The following is a 17,771-nucleotide window of genomic DNA, read 5'->3' as shown; positions in this document are numbered from 1 at the left end:
AAAAATATTTATGAGTATGTTGATAGCACTCAAAACAGTGTTAGACTTCACAGGAGACATTTGTTTATAATGAAATACTTAACTTTAATATTTTTGTAATGTATTATTTGGTATAATTTATCAATTCTATGCTGCATTTAATTTCATTAACAATACACACTCATACATATATATGATTTGACGAAGAACAAGGCTGACTTTAACAAAAGAGTATAGTCTATGGAATCAATATTAATAAATGTCTGGCCCTCTGGAGAGTTCATAGTTATAATTTAAATATGGGAACATTGGAAATGGATGAAACTAAATGAATCACAGTAACTAATCTCGCACTTCTCTTTCTCAACTATATCCATTAACTATAGCATACAATGAAATTTTTTTATATATACATGTATATTCGCGCGCACACACACACATACACACATACATACACACATTAATATGTACGATTGCTTGATTGTGTTCACAATGTATTGTTGTTTGTATACATAAACATACAGACACTCCTTTAATAAGTACATATATATGTGCCACATATATATATGTACATATAAAAGTAGTGTTTGTATGTTTATGTATGCAAATAATAATAGATTGTAAATACAATCAAGCGCTCATAAACATTAATGTGTGTATGTATGTGTGTGTATGTGAATATAGATGTATATATAAAAAATGTACATATAATATATATCTATGGATATATATTTGCTATTAATATAAATATATACATATATATACCTATATGTATATATATACATACACACACAGATGTATATTTACGCATACTTACACACACAAACAAATATATGTATATATATGTATATATATATATATATATATATATATATATATATATATATATATATATATATATATATATATATATACATATATATATATATATACATATATATATATATATATGTATGTATATATATATGTATGTATGTATGTATGCATGTATGTATGTATGTATGCATGCATGCACATATGTAGTATTTTCACACACAAAATATTCGTGTGCGTACGCACTCGCATGTCTACATTCGTGTATGTAATGCACATGTGTGGATTTATGGATATGAAGATATACTTTGATTGTTTCCATCTCAAAATATGGATCGGAATTGGATGAACACTAAATAAAAATTAATCAATAAACAATCCTCAGGGACAAACCTTCACCTATACCTTAGTTTGCGCTGTTTTAAAATAGCTTAATATGATTAGAATATATTAATTCATAGTGCAACTCTTATTGCAGAGAAGTTAGGTAAGCTATTTTAAGGTGCGGACACTTAGGGTAGATATATAACTTATAACTTAAGGGCTAGACGTGTTTTATTAAATTTCTCTTTCTGTTGATTTCTTTCTGTTCTCTACTGTAGATAGGAATTTTACATAAGATCCTATTTCTTTAAATATTTATTTCACAGTTTCTCTAGACAGATTTATATTCGCACACAGCATACAGCAATGACTCCTAAATACTTTTTATTCACAGTGGTCAATGTACGAAAATGTAAAGCATATGTATATAAGTAATAATTATAATTAATGTGAGTTGAGAGGGTTATATTATCCGGGCGAGTAAAAACGTATATTAAATATATATGATATTATTTGAACCATTATATGTTTTAATAAATATCGTATATTTTAAACGAGGTACCCTCTGGCTCCGGTCATTGATATAAGAGAGATAATTAACCCCTCACAATACGTGGAAGGATTAAAAATTTGATTTCGAAAAGAAAGGGTACGAGGAAGAGAGAGCATAGTTTTCACATATATGTTGTTTTTATCTATTTTGAAGTGCTTATAATTCGTAGTTGGTGGTAATCCTATGTAGTACTATTTCATTCCTTTTAGGAATCTTCAGCCTGATTTAACCTGTAGCTTATTAATTACATATCTCATTAAAATAGAACATAAAATTTTATTAATCGGGAGTAAATTCATGGAATATTTTATTTTCCTTCATTGAACATGATAGTTTATCAGAATATTCTATTGATGAGCTTAGTTATATTTTGTATAAAATATATAACCATTTACAGAACTACAGTGTCCGCTAAGTTCAGACGAGTAAACACTACAGTTGATATGATAAAATCTCGGCTGCTTGTCAGGCTGTATGTCTATTGACTTACGGAAGGTAAAAAGATATACTGCTTTGACATGAATTATGAAGAAATGAAAAGATAGCTCTCAGCTTATTAAAATCATGTGCATATTTCTACGTACTATATCTTTATCGAAAGTTATCTTCTAGAGCTCTAATATACTGCTTGTTGTCAATTAAATTCAACATAGTTCAGTATATTATAACACTCAGTGGGGAATCAGTGAAGTAGCCTCCACGCGGTCGCTCGATTTGCTAGAAATAGAACGCGTTCACCCATATAATGTTTGCTAAGTCAAGACTGACATGGGACTGAACAACCAACATTTAGCAACAACAAAAGAATCGGGAAAGATTCCGCGATCATTATGAATGGATATAACTCCCCTGGCTATTTTTTACTATCATTAGTTGATGACCTTTCAAAATGTCCTCGATTCCATGTCTTTTTTTAATCCTGAAACAAAAACGGAATAATTCTCATTAATTACTTATTTCCATTTGTATATGAATAGAAGAATGTATCCAAATTGTGAAAAGCAACTAGCTTCTAGACGTCAATAATCTGACAAATAAATCGATGAATTCCCCGAAGCATTGTGACTTCTTGCAAAAGATTGTTATTTCTAAGTGTCTGCCACTATCTTCTGCCAGGAATCTACTGAATAAAATCTATTGTATTAGGTTCGTTTAGGCATTGTAAATTGATTAAAAGAAACCTTGTACAACAATTCTCAAAATTCCAAGCTTTATTTAAGGATTTTTTTTTTTTACTTTATCATATGGTAACCCTAAGGTTGTCAATCTCAATATTGGAAGTTTAGCGAAACATATGGATAAGATTTTCTTTAAATATTCAATATAGAGAAGCTAAAAGAAAGAAATAGCATTTAATATGTTGGTATAGTTAAACACAACAGGTTCCAGTGAAATTTTTGGGAAAATTAAAGAATTTTCAGTTTGAAGATATCCAGCAGTTTAGGAATGTATTTAGAACAACTGTGTTATTGCCCAACGCTGTCGTTCTTCCAGGTGATGTGGTGGAATAAGATACTGTGCTGGTGACTTTTGCACATGTTTTCTATTAGCCCTAAATAACAGAATGAGGTTTTAAGGAAGATATATAGGCGTAGTATATCATGCTTTTTTTCAAGACATTTGCTGTCCATAAGAAGGCTTCTGTACAGCAACGGTTGATTCTTGATTGTTGGCTCTTCTCGTTGTTGGTTTTAGCGTTCTTGTAAACTACCTCATGCAAATATTACTCTACCTTTATGTTATTCTTGTTGAGCAGCTGAGGAGATCTAAGTTCGATCAAAAACTGTTTGCTGATGAGTAAAAGAAATCTCATTACAATATATATTTTACAATAGTGCCGTATGGCTTGTTGCACTATATGATATTCTTCTACCTTGAGCGGTTGGAGTATTCGCTGTTTTTCTTCGGTAAGTATTTATCTGCGTAATGGCTGAGCTGCATGCATCGTTATAGTATCCATTGGCTTTGTGAAATGTAGTTTCATGTGAGAATAAAGGAGTTATCTTCTTGTGGATACTGCAGGGTAGCTTTCGAATGACGTAAGGCGAATGGATGCTGGAATTTGAATGGATATTTAATGTAGAAGTGTTTGTTTGTTTAAGCAACTTCGGAAGTTTACTTTCGTCAAGTTTTTCGACTTTCAGAGTAAATCCGTTGAAAGTTGTCTATTTTCTGAACGTGTCAGTTGTTTGTCTGCTTGTACTGTTCATTATCATAAGTTCTTTATTTTTTGCATAGGCCGTGGTTATATCCTTAAAAGATATCTGTGTATTTCAGAGTAGGAAAATAATTAGTAGCTCAGTTTTCTGCAACATTGTTATTCCTCGCTGTAATATCAAAATCTCCCGCTTCACCCTTCAAATCCAGCATGCATTCCAGGTGAGAAAGAGCAGCATTCTTTCGTACGTTATGATCTGAAAGTCGGCCTGTGTAATGTCAATGCGTTCTCTTCCAAAGTAGATAACTTTGGAGGGAAATTCTAGGCCAAGCGATGGGTAATAGCCAATGTTGTTTAATTTTATGAACCCACGGTTATTTTTCCTTCAGCGCCGTTAAACCACTGAATGGTGATCTTAAGAGTTCTTCCATGTGTTTGAATTTGTGAATTGTTTGATTATTTTGTTTATTCTAACCAGTACTACTTTACCACGTCTTAGTCGCTTTTTACTGGATTTATGGATCTACATTAGATGAATAATCGAGGTTGTTTTATGGTCCTTGAGACAGCTTGTGTTCGATCTTTCACTATAGATTGTGTTTCAGTGTCGATATCGTAATGTTTCTGTTGGCTTCTAACATTTTAGCATATTGCTGTGCAAAAGGTTATGTCTTTGTTTATCGTACGTTCTTAGGAAGTAGTTTATCGTGTATACTTCTTAGGAAGTAGTTTTGTTGTTTAACGTCCAGGTTTCCCTTGACCAAGTAGGCTATTATTAAAGCTATTCTACCATTGGCTATTATATCTTTATTCAGAGATAGTGTATATGTATGTCTACAATATGTAATATGTACCACCTTTTGAAGACAAGAAGGATATATACTTGAGGAGGAGTTAACTGCTCTTTCTAGCTGGTCAAGTGATTATATGGAATGAGTTCATATCCTAGATAGAATGCTAGTTTATCGTATCCAAGAATTTCTAGCGGTTATTTTTCACAGACTAATAAATTGAATTATTTAACAAGTTGGGAATCTTTTTACTACCAGAGGCAAATTGCAAGTTCATAAGTTCGCTCCCTCGTTTCTATTACAAATTCGTTGCAATATAACTTTTAATAAAACACTTTCTTGGTCTTAAGGCTTTAACAGTTTATATTAATTTTTGTTTTACATTTATGTTTTCAGATAACTTTTACTATAGATATTTTCAAATGTAAATGTGAGCGAAATTACACCTGCGCTGAAACAACTCAAACGATACGCTAGCAGACAACATCAGCTTTAACCCATGATCTGGCTATACAATTCGTCTTTTCTGTGTTATTTCTGAGTGTTTCACAAACGTTCTGTGTTGTTTGTATTGGCTTACTATTCGCCATACTTCTAAAAGCAAGCTACCTAAAATAAAACAAATAATTATCATCTAAAGAGTTATTTATGAATCATATATCATCTCTAAGTATACGATACTCGGTGTGATTGTGCGGTTCTTAAAACTACTTTTATTTGTTTTTATTTCCACTTAAGCACTTCCAGTTTACCAAGCCTTCAGTAGCATCTATCAAGTGTAATATGTAATGTAAACTATTTGTTCTGTTACAGTTAGTTTCCTGCTAGTATTTTGTCGATGAACCACTATTTAATATAAACAAAACCAAAGAAGGGCGGTGAGTTAGTGGAAACGATAAAGCCTACATTCAGCTTCGTGATATTTAGTTAAAACCTTTGAATATTTAGAAAGCGTACACTGTGGAGCCAAGTTGGTACCAGGCTTGGCAATTTGAATAATTTCCTATTCCTATTCTGTGAGTTTTAAACATGTCAGTCGAAGCCCTTTTTCAGAGTAAAATAAAAGCAAATATTATTCAGCTATTTTTGCTGATACAAACATACAAGCTCACAGTTCCTTTAGCGTATAGTTTTATTTGCTATTATGCGTCAATAAGATTAGGGTTTCATTTCCTCTCACTTGTGCGTCATTGAAAACTAATTAAGGAAAAAGATTAAACTTGAAAGCAACTGTATTTTCAATATTTCAATATATAAAGAAATTTATGTGCATATATATATGTATGTATATATATATATATACATACATATATATACATACATACATATATCTACATAAATATATATATATATATATATATATATATATATATATATGTATACATACATATATATATATATATATATATATATATATATATATATGCATACATACATACATATATATATATATATATATATATATATACATACATATATATATATATATATATATATATATATATATATATATATATATATATATACATATATATATACATACATACATATATATATACATATAGATATATATGCATACATACGTATATATATATATATATATATGCATACATACGTATATATATATATATATATATATATATATATATATATACATACATATATATACACATACATACATATATATATATATACATACATACATACACACATACATGTATATACATATATATACATACATATACATATATATATATATATATATATATATATATATATATATATATATATATATATACGTATATATATATATATATATATATATATATATATATATATATATATATATATATATATATATATATATATATATATATATATATATATGTATGTATATATATATTTATATATATGTAGGCAGTGATGTGGAAATTGTCTGCATTTTATATTTTTAATTTCGCGCATGTGCATTGTTTGTTTTATATTTTGTCGACTACACAGCTACACAGTATAGTAGGGTCAGTGGAGTACCGTCTGTGAGTAAAATAGCACCATGATGCAATTCACTCTGCCAGAAATTTGGAAACGACATGCTGTACTGATTGGCATTTGCACCGGTAGCTCCAATACGAACATTTCAGAGTGAATGGGTGTCAACCTGATGACATTGCAATCTAAGAACATATACTAAGAGTGATAAAAATCAAACGTTGACTCATTGGGTATAAAAGGCACCCAAATTTACCAGCCTGTCATTCGGTTCCCGAACGCAGCAAGCATGCCAAGACTGACACGAAATCAGAGGGAGCAAGCCATCGGACGTCTCCATGATGATCAACGTCCAGGGTCATTGCTAATGACTTGAACTGCAGCATTCGGACATCTGAGCGGCTGATAGAACGATGCAATGCGACAAGCAGCACGGATGATCGTCCACGCAGTCGCCGACCGGGGGTTACAACGGCACGTCAAGATTGCCACCCGAACCAACAGCACTTGCAGGACCAATTCCGGAGGGCAATGGAATCAGCTAGGCAGACCATAGGGACTCGCCACAGACTCATGTGTGCAGAAACAGTTCGCCGCCGGCTGAGATCTTTCAATCTAACTTGTTGACGTCCGGCTAGGGTCCCCATCCTCACGTATCGTCATCGACGGGCACGTCTGCAGTGAGCTCAAAAACGTCAGAACTGGCGATAATAGCAGTGGAGAAGAAGGGGCGATGGCTGTGTGGTGAAGAGAGACTCATGGGGAGGACAGAGCATCATGGAATGGGGCGGGATTGTACTCAACCAGAATCTTGGACTGATGGTCTTCCAAAACATCTGCCAAGGCCGGGGCAATGGAATAACCGCTGCTCGCTACATCGGCCAAATGCTGAGGCCTCACATTGTGTCATACTTTACCCGCCATTGGAATCAAGTGTTCCAACACGACAACGCATGTGCTCATACTACCAGGTTGACAACAGACTTCCTCCAACAGCACAACATCCAGACACTGCCATGGCCTGCTCTAAGTCTGGACTTTGAACCCCATAGAGCACATGTTGGACAAAATCCAAAGAAGGCTAAATGACACCCGTCCAAGGCCGACAACTGTGGCACAACTCACTGCAACTTTTAACAGTGTGGACTATCCCCATGGCCTTCATTAATCGTTTGGTACATTCAATGTACTGAAGATGCCTGGTGGTAATCAACGCTAAAGGTGGTCACAAGAGATATTGAGTTCACCTCCTTGTATCCAGGACACTCCGTAATCACGTAATACTGTGTGACGTCAAACATGTTTCAGGAAACGGCGTTTTATCATTAGGAAAGAACGGTTTCTTAATTGGATCTCTTCAATCAATGCTATGACAGTCTGTTAATAAACCAGTTCCTATTTAGTATGTGTGCGACGTTTCTTTTGTGGTTCACTATATATATATATAAGATTGACCAGTGACCGGTCTGTCAAAAGACCGGTCACTGGTCAAACTTATATACACAAGTACTATAATCTTTTTAGGATCTCGAAAACATTTTTAAAGAACCTTCTGATTCTTTTAATGTGCTAGTTTTCTGGTATTAAATTGATATTAATTAATATCGAATTTTTACCATATTATGTTAATTATATATATATATATATATATATATATATATATATATATATATATATATATACATATATATATATACATATATACATACATACATATATACATACATATATATATATATACACATATTATATATATATATATATATATATACACATATGTACATACATATATATATATACACATATATACATATACATATATGCACATACACATATATACACATATGTACATATATATATATATACACATATATACATATATATATATACATATATATACATATATATATACACATATATACACATATATGTATATATATATATATACATATGTGTGTATGTGTGTGTGAGAGAGAGAGAGAGAGAAAGAAAGAAAGAAAGAAAAAAAGAAAGAAAGAGAGAAAGATCTATAGATAAAGCATATGACTATTTGCTTATAAGTCGTGATTTCAAACCTCCTACTGGTATTTCGTTGTGCTGATTACTTTATTCTGCATAGTTTTTACGCTATACATCATGAAACAGGAGAAAAGCACTTGACATTTGTTGCCTTACTTCTCTCACATACACATGTGACTATATTTCTTTCTCTCTCTCTCTCTCTCTATCTCTCTCTCTCTCTCTCTCTCTCTCTCTCTCAAAATTGATCGTCTTGCTAAATCTATATTTGTAACAGAGATGCGCAGAGATGACAGAATCGGTGGAGCCTCGAACAAAAATTAGCATTTGGAATTTAGTTGCCTCCTTTAAGATCAAATTCTAACAGGATTAACTTTCCGCCGATCCTTCCAGTCCAGTCTTGATAAAATAGATACAAGTCGTCTACACGTATTGATTGATTTAATCTGCTATGCCCTTAAGATTTGTAGTCTTATACAAGTGTTAGAAATCCATATTTATTTAACTAATTCCACTCCTGAATATTGCGGATATAACGAGTTAAATTTATCTCCTTGAAATGAAAGGTGAAGTAGAATTTGAACTCAGAACCCATATGTATCCCTGGTTGCGTTTTCGCAACTCAAAACCTGCCCCAAACCTAATTATTTGGACATGAACTTGCCGGAAAGCATCTGACTGAGCATACGAAATGTTCAGTAGGTAGCTGACACCCGTAGCTAACAGTTGCATGATATCCTTCTCTTCCAGATTGTGAAAGCTTACCATAAGGTTTAATCTAACTACACTGAAATTTTAAAACAGTGTTTATCAGTTCAACTAATCAGCACAAACATCGAATCAATCATTTCGTTGTTGAATGCTGAAAATATTCCATTTTGTCCAGTTTGGTAACATCGTTAGTAATGGTAATGATGATAATATTATGATAGTGAAGATCCAATGGATAAGAATATAATAAATTCAGAGACTGATTAAAACTACATAACCTGAACAAGTTATGTGCCGGGTGCTTGATGCACTTTTTGGTACTGTAGATTATAAACATTCTTAAGTTTAGAATTTACTTCTGTTATTGTCTCCTCCTGTTCCTTGTGATGATGATGATCATCATCATCACCATCACTTAACGTCCAGCGTCAATGCATTTAAATTTGGGTCTGATGAATAGGGTTTACCAATTTCTGCACTTTAATATATTTAACTATAAGAATTAACTTTTTTTAAAGTTTTGCTACCAACAGAATACGAACGAGTCAATAAAGAGATTGTATGTGCTCAATCGACTTGATAGAAATCGCTGCTAATCTAACTCAAATCTCGACCCACTGTGTTAAAACAAGACGGACATATTAGATAATGCAGTGTTGCATATTCTTTCTCTGAATAAAAAGAATAATGAGTTGTCATGACTACATATCTTTAATCATAGGATTCCACGGTCATGGCCTAGAATTAAACAGCAACAACAGCAATCGAAATTCTTTTCCTTTCGTTCATCTTTTATGTTTATTTGAAATAATAAACTTGAAACAGACACTGGATGAAATGAGGCAGATTTTATTAACATATTCATTAAGGGATTAGTAATGAAGTTAATTTAAATTCCATGAACCTTTCTACTTCCTTATAAAAGAAACCAATATATTTTAACCGCGTTAATTAATAAAATTGATTTTTCTTTTCTATAGTAGAAACTAGTGCTAATATTCATACAGAAGACGAAATAGCATATCAGAGCATTTATGCATTTTTTAGATGTTTCCACTGAAGGGGAACTGCTACAACTGTGTATCAAAAATCAAATCAGTTTCCTCTTCTTAGAACCTTTCTTCTTACTCTATAGTATTTGACAAACAAGAAGTATCTATACTATTACTGGTTGGACTACAGTCGTACAGTATCGTTGATCTGAGGCCGTACTACAGTCGTACAGTATCGTTGATCTGAGGCCGTACTACAGTCGTACAGTATCGTTGATCTGAAGCCGTACTATATCGATAGACAAAGGCTGTGTTGGGGAATGGCCTTCAAGGGTTTTCGTTGATCATGTCGACCTCACTATATATTTCAGCTTGGTACTCGTTTTATCATTCCTTTTCTAATCTAGGCACCCGGAAAGGATGAAAGGCAAAGTCGACCTCGGCGGAATTTGAACTCAGAGCATAAAGACAGACGAAATACCGCTAAGCATTTCATCCGGCGTGCTAACGTTTCCGCCAGCTCGCCGCCTTCCGATAATGGTGGTGAACCGACAGAATTGCTAGCTCATCAGACAAAATGCTTATCGGTATTTTTCCAGGTTTTACGTCCCAGGTTCAAATGCTGCTGAAATCGATGCTTTCGGGGGCGATGAAATTCAGTGCCGGTCAAGAGCTAGAGTCAATGGTATCGACTCACCCTATCCCCTAAAACTGCTGCCCCAATTAGAATTCATTATTTCGATCAAACGGCTAACCTTAACTTTTGACGGGAGGAGACGCATCTCGATTCATCGTTTTGTGTGTGTGTGTGTGTGTGTGTGTGTGTGTGTGTGTGTGTGTGTGTGTGTGTGTGTGTGTGTGTGTCCTTCACTAACAAAACAGTGATCAACCTGCAGTTGCAGTAGAAGGCACTTATTCAGGGAGAATCCCGCAGTTCTTTTGATTAGGTTCGTTGTTCTAGTAGTACTTTAAAGGAATGAGCTGAGGGTGTCCACATGCCTTTCTCAGAGCCACAAATAATGAAGGGAGGATATTACTCTCTTTTCCCTATTTTAGGAAAAAATAGAGGTAAGGTGTTCACCTCTTTCTCAAGATCACTAATAAAATCGAAACTGTGTCAATAGCTCGACTTTGTCTCAAATGTTCGCCACTGACAAGAACAATAACCAGAGACCGTTTAAGTAACCACTCAACCTGCAAGAAATAACAAATAAATCTCCCTTAAACCTTTTGAGACACAAGGTGTTTCGGTATGTGTAGCCAAAAAGATCATTTTCTTTCTTTTTTTTTTTTCTATTGAGATTCATCTAACGAAAGGCGATCTCTGCTTAGCTATTACACTTCAAGATCAACCATTCACAACACTTGTTCCATCGGGCTGATGGATCGGCCTCAAAGTCCTTTTCAGCTTGTATCACTTGGACCGATCAAGAGGGTTAAATTACGCCCTACAATCTTAGAAAAGTGAAAATCATGTTAGATAATGCAATCCGAAGATAACCTTAAAATGACGGTATTATCACATCTGGAATGCCTTTAAGTAAAGATCTGCTCGATCAGGATTGCCTGGAGTTGAGCAGCACGAACAATATTGTTTCCGATACAACAAAGAGGCCTCTACATAGCTGTTATGTCTAGCAAGTTCAGCGACTAATTCTTTTTCATATTATTCCCTTTGTCTTTTAAGAAAATCAAAAGTAAAGGCGGGAATGTCACCACTGCTACGATTCCGCCTGTTTGTTTCTTTTTGGGGTTTTTTTCAGTACATTTTTTACCATAGCTTAGTTTAATCAATTTTCATTATTCATAAAGGCCCAGGCCTTGTATTAATAGCAGGAAATATTATTCATAAAGGTGAAGGTGTTGAGCTGGTAGATTCGTTAGCCCGCCGGAAAAAATTCTTAGCAGTATTTCGTCCGTCTTTCCGTTCTGTGTTCAAATTCCGCCGATGTTGAATTTACCTTTCATCCTTTCGGAGTCGATAAAATAAGAACACTGGGGGTCGATGTCATTGACTCACCTCTTCCGAAATTGCTGGCCTTGTGCTAAAATTTGAAACTATTATTCATAAGGCGGTGAACTGGTAGAATTGCTAGCATGGACAAAATGCTTAACGGCATATATTCTGGGTCTTTACGTTCTAATTTCAAATCCTGTCGAAGTCAACTTCACCTTCCATCCTTTCAGGGTCGATAAGATAAAGTACCAGTCTAGTACTGAGGTCGATGTAATCGATTGCCACCCTTCTCCTACAACTGCTGGAATTGTACCTATAGTAGAAACAATTATTATTATCATCGTCACCGTCGTTATTACTATCAATACCGTCACAATCGTCAGTCATTTTGCCTGGTATGCAAACGTTTCTGTCTTAGCTAATAACAATTCTTTCTGCTATAGACACAGGGCTAGAAATTTTGGAGGAGGTGGCTAGTCGATTACATCGACCCCTGCGCCTAGCTGATACTTTATTTCATCACAAAAAAAGATGAAAAACAAAGTTGACTTTGGTAGAAGTCAGAACGTAAAGAGAGACAAAACACCGCTAAGCCTTTTGGCTGGTGAGCTAACGATTCCACCAGCTCGAAACCTTAATAATAATCCTTTATAATTTTAAATGGAACCTATTGTATTTAACTATATAAACATATTAAATGCTATTTCTTTCTTTTAGTTTTTCTATATTGAATATTTAAAGAAAAGCTCACATATATGTTTTGCTAAACTGTGAGATTGACAGCCCTAGCGTTAGCATATGATAAAGTAAAAAAAAATGTAGCAAATTCATTTCCCTGTTATTCAAACAGTTTTGTTTACCACCAGATGGATATATTTTATTCTGCTTAACCCCAGAGAATGTGAATTCAGTGGAACGTTTTGTTTTTATATTTTACCTGATGAAACTTTACATGCAGTAAGCAGCCAAAACAACTGGTAATTTCTGGCAAAGATCACTATTCGGTTTCGATTTTCAGTTGAAATAATTTTATTATTTTCATCATTAATGCCCCAAGAAAAAGTTCCATTGTTCCATTTCCGCTCCAAAATAAATAAAGTTATAAAGCACTTTCTATTTGACCGCTAATGTTTTCATATCTTCATCTTTTTTTTTTTTTTCAGGATATAACTTCGATAACAAAAACGAGAATTAACGAAGAAAATTCGATTTTAAAATGATGCTGTCTACTTCTTATAGGAAAAACCGGTTCATTTTTTTAAGGTCTACCTTCATGGTTTCGACTTTAGTAATGTAAGTAACATTTTAAACAGTTTATTGCTTCTATATTTCTTTATGGAGACATTTTTTTTTATTATTATTACAGAAATCACATTAGAAATCAACCTGGATTCTATTGTAATATAACACTATATTGTTAGTGTCTTAAACTAATTAGCCTAAATCATAAAACTTGATTCATAGATTCACTATATATTACTAATTGCGCTCTTGACTAGTATTCTTAACAGTATGTGCTCATGGCGTTTGCCAATAATGTATGTGTGCTGTTATTGAATAGGCAAGAAACATTAAAATTTAGAAAAAGGTATAATTTATATTGTGAACATGTTAACTTTACCAAACTTAACAAACAAACGTTAGAAATAAATCTATTTAATCAACTGGATAATGAGCTCGACTGGTTGGGGTTAATCTACATTCTTCAATGTTTGACAATTTACCGGATAAGTTGCTTGAGTCATTGTCTCTCAAATAAACTTGGTTTAAAAGCCGTCGCCAGTAATCTTTCATTGATAAGTTCAACGACGAATTTAATCATAGTAGCTTAGATACTTTCTTTTCATTTATAAATAATATAAACGTTAAGGAAACTAACACGTGACTTATATTTGAAAACGATTATCACCATAACCAGTAGCTTTTTCAATGGGCTTCTTAGGCATCTAGTGGAAGTTGCCTCTTGTCTGATTATGACCATTTTAAACACCGGTAGCATTTCTTAAAAAGCAGCAACGTGGGAAGTTGTCGTGTGGACGAATTGAGTTGTAACTAATACAGTCTATGATAAACACGTGCCTTCATCGAATCAGAAAGCTGCCGACGTGCCGATATTTCCTCATCGCAGAGATGTGGGTTACCCCCGACTGCCGCTGCGACCACGAGCACTTTTGAACGGCCCATTTGTGGTTCAAAATACTTTATATGCGTGAAATTGGTTACTGTGAATGAGATATGCATTGAACTGCATCTACTGATCAAAGAGAAAAACTTAACCTCCCAGTGACCCAATATAGGTTGAGACAATCAAAATCTGATCGAGCCTCAGGTTTTACATGAGTGAGGGTTTTTTCCCAGTCTAATATTGTTACAAGAATTGAGGATTCAACGCTTTCAAAGTGATCTTATAGATCGCTTGTTCACTATCAATGTTTTTATGTACGACTCATTTTTGCTAGAGAAACGTTAATTGTATGTTCAATTCAAAGGTTCTTAGACACAAGTATGCATTCAAAGAAATAGGATTGTAACATAAAAATCTACCTCTTGTTGTCGCTCACTGGCAGTAGTTAAATTTAATTATATATATATATATATATATATATATATATATATATATATATATCAGTTTTAAATATAAAAAACTCATGTTACAGAATAGTACTCTGAAACAAATTTTGGGAATCATTGGCTGCTTTTATATGGCTTAGTCGGAGAAAGGACATGGCCCTGTTACACTTTTCGGGTCCTCAATGAGTGGGAGAAGAAAAGGAAATAATTTTCAGACATAAACCTTGCCAGAATGCTTGCAGAGACAGCTATATTAAAGTCACACAAGTAGCAGATGGGAGAGTTAAACCGAGCGATGAATTAAGTCAACGTTACAAGAAAAGGAACATTAACTCTGATGGGATTCCATAAAATTTCAACTAACTTTCTCTCACAAAGATTTGGTTGACCCGATGCTATGAAAAACAACATTTGTCAAATGTGCTGTTCAGTGAGATTGAATCCAAAACTACGCAGCGGTCAAGGGACTTTCTTAAACTTGCAGCTATGTTTACATCAGTATTGAAAAGATATGGCTTCAATCAAGAAATGAAACTGTGTCGCAATCTTTACTTAACGGGAAACTACATATCCCTTACTTTATGGTACATAATACTTCACCGGTGATTAAATATTAGTTTCTTTTCACCCATATTCTTGGGATAAGGAAATAAAGATCATGATGTTTTTGCCTTTACCAAGAGCATTATTAGCGGAATTAAAGTGAAACTGATTCAAGCAGGGATTGGAACCGCATTGTAGTTTCGGTTTATCTGGAGTTACTTTGATGGATAAATATTGAATTATTACATTGTCACAGGGCTACAAATTCTAGAGAGAAGAGTAGCTAATCGACTTCGTTACTTATTTTATAACAAAACTAATTATTCAATTTTCTGATTTAGTGGACCAGTTTCTGATTCACTGTATTGCTGATATACTGAAAGAGTTACAAGGGTATGTTTGTAACTAGTGCATCACAAATAATTAATATTTATTTTATTGATCCTCGAAAGGCAACAAAGCAACGGCAGCCACTGCGACATTTAAACTCAGGATTCTAAAGAGACGTAACTAAATATTGTAAGGCATTTAACCCAGCTCGCTTGTATTTCTGCTGCTCCATTATCCGCCCTTCTATCGATAAATATTGGTAGCCAATATTTATAATAGTCGCAGTCGTTTTGGTTATCTTGCAGAACAGAAAGGGAGGAGTGATTTCGTAGTAAAGAAGGCGTGTGTTTGTAGTAGGGAACATTCTGTTTTTATGTGGTTTTGTGGATGTTTTTGTATAAACCTGATTCTTATGAGTGGGTTACTGGCTTTTCCTCAGAGAACTGATATCAAAATCTGAAGTGATAAGTTTTGGAATGAATACCAAAAGCTCTGTCACAGATTTATCATCAGCCTTCCAGATTTGTATATTTACTTTTGCATTTGAAGTTTTATAGTATTTTATATTTTCCTTTTTATTATTGATATAACAGATTGAGTTAAAAGAAACTTTTAAGCGATGTATTAATAGGAAATCAATTTAAAAGTTATAAAAAGAAATAGATAGAATTGTCAATGGTTTTCTACAGGCACAGCTCAATATATTTATTCAAACTGCTACTTCTGTGATTTCTAATCGCCACCAACGCTACTAATACCACTTCCCTCAAAAACTACTTATTTATTTAACATTACCCTAAAAGTCGGATAACCTAAAATTTTCTGAAGCTCACTAGAACAAAGAATTCAATGTGCAGTTAACGCTAGACGAACTTATGTAATAAGACCTATGACCTCTGTTGACGTCATTGAGTCACCTCTGACTAAGAAGGAATACCCTATATATATATGGTTTTCTCTGTGAAATTACCTAAAAATAGTTACTGTCGACGTGAGAAAATTCACTTTAACGCTAACATTTTATTTACAATTTACCAAGTAGAAAAGTGAACATTGTATTTTTTTTTTTTTCAGTTTTAAGCCCTTATTTAACATAGCATGTTGTTCATCAGTCATAAACGCCCTGCAGTTTTGAAAGGAAGAAAATAGGAAATTGTGATATTCGTGTCATTTCCAAAGTCATTAATGGCGTAAATATGATAAACTTGTTTCAAGAAAGAAATTTTTTGCTTTTCAACAGTCATTTATTTCCTTTGTGTGTTATCGTGGATTTTTAGAGCTTAACAGCTGTTATTTTTTATATATAAATGCTAATTGACATCTGACTTATTTCTGAGTGCCAGCCATCTAAATGATTGCTTGTACCCTTCCTTTGCTGAACGCTATCAGCTCAATTAACTTTCGTTTGCAGTAATTCTTTCAAATATTTCTATACACCTCTGGAGCATATCGACAACACTGCACAGTTTATGAGAACGGTCAATTAGTTAAAGACAAACGATGTTTTGGTAAACAGTGGCATTTTAAAATCTGAGAACATTTAGAGAATTAGAGAATAATATATATTGCTGATTCTTCATGTTTTAATAAGGCTGCAAATATCTCAGGAGCACATAGTCGATAAAATCTATCCTGGCATATTCTGGTATTCGGAATATCGCTTCGACCCTGCAAAAGATGAAAACCCAAGACTACGAACTCAGTGCGTAGAAGCACGAAATTTGCTATGATAAGGCCTTTAGTCTAAGCATTTATGAACTTAATAATTAAAGGGTCGACTGTGTCTTTTATCCCTTCGGGGTCGATTAAGTTAGCACCAGTTGAACACTATTATCATCTACGATGCCACAAATATGTGGAATGTATATTTTACTATCTGTGTGAGCTCATGAAGTCAAAAACGAAGTTTAACATTCTGATAAATTATTCTATCAGTATTAGAAACGACAGGATTTTATATTGTAGTTTCGTTCGACAACGACTGAAAAATAACAAAGTTTACCTGGAGTTAATCAGTGAAGACTTCTGCGTGGATACCCAA

General features: G+C 33.6%; 1 protein-coding gene across 17 annotated transcripts in view; it reads left to right on the top strand.

The window, feature by feature from the left end:
• Positions 1-17,771, top strand: part of LOC106873997 (potassium voltage-gated channel protein Shaw) — a 526,032-nt gene that overhangs the window by 340,665 nt on the left and 167,596 nt on the right. For all 17 annotated transcript variants that reach the window (XM_014921551.3, XM_014921552.3, XM_014921548.3 and 14 more), the window contains one exon: positions 13,450-13,579. The gene's annotated coding sequence lies outside the window, so the exon portion shown is untranslated. The remainder of the gene's footprint in view (positions 1-13,449; positions 13,580-17,771) is intronic.

This window comes from Octopus bimaculoides, chromosome 4 (genome assembly GCF_046866305.1).
Source record: "Octopus bimaculoides isolate indiv1 chromosome 4, ASM4686630v1, whole genome shotgun sequence".
NCBI lineage: Eukaryota > Metazoa > Mollusca > Cephalopoda > Octopoda > Octopodidae > Octopus > Octopus bimaculoides.
The sequence above is the reverse complement of the archived record's forward strand: the minus strand, read 5'-3'. Positions and strand labels throughout refer to the sequence as shown.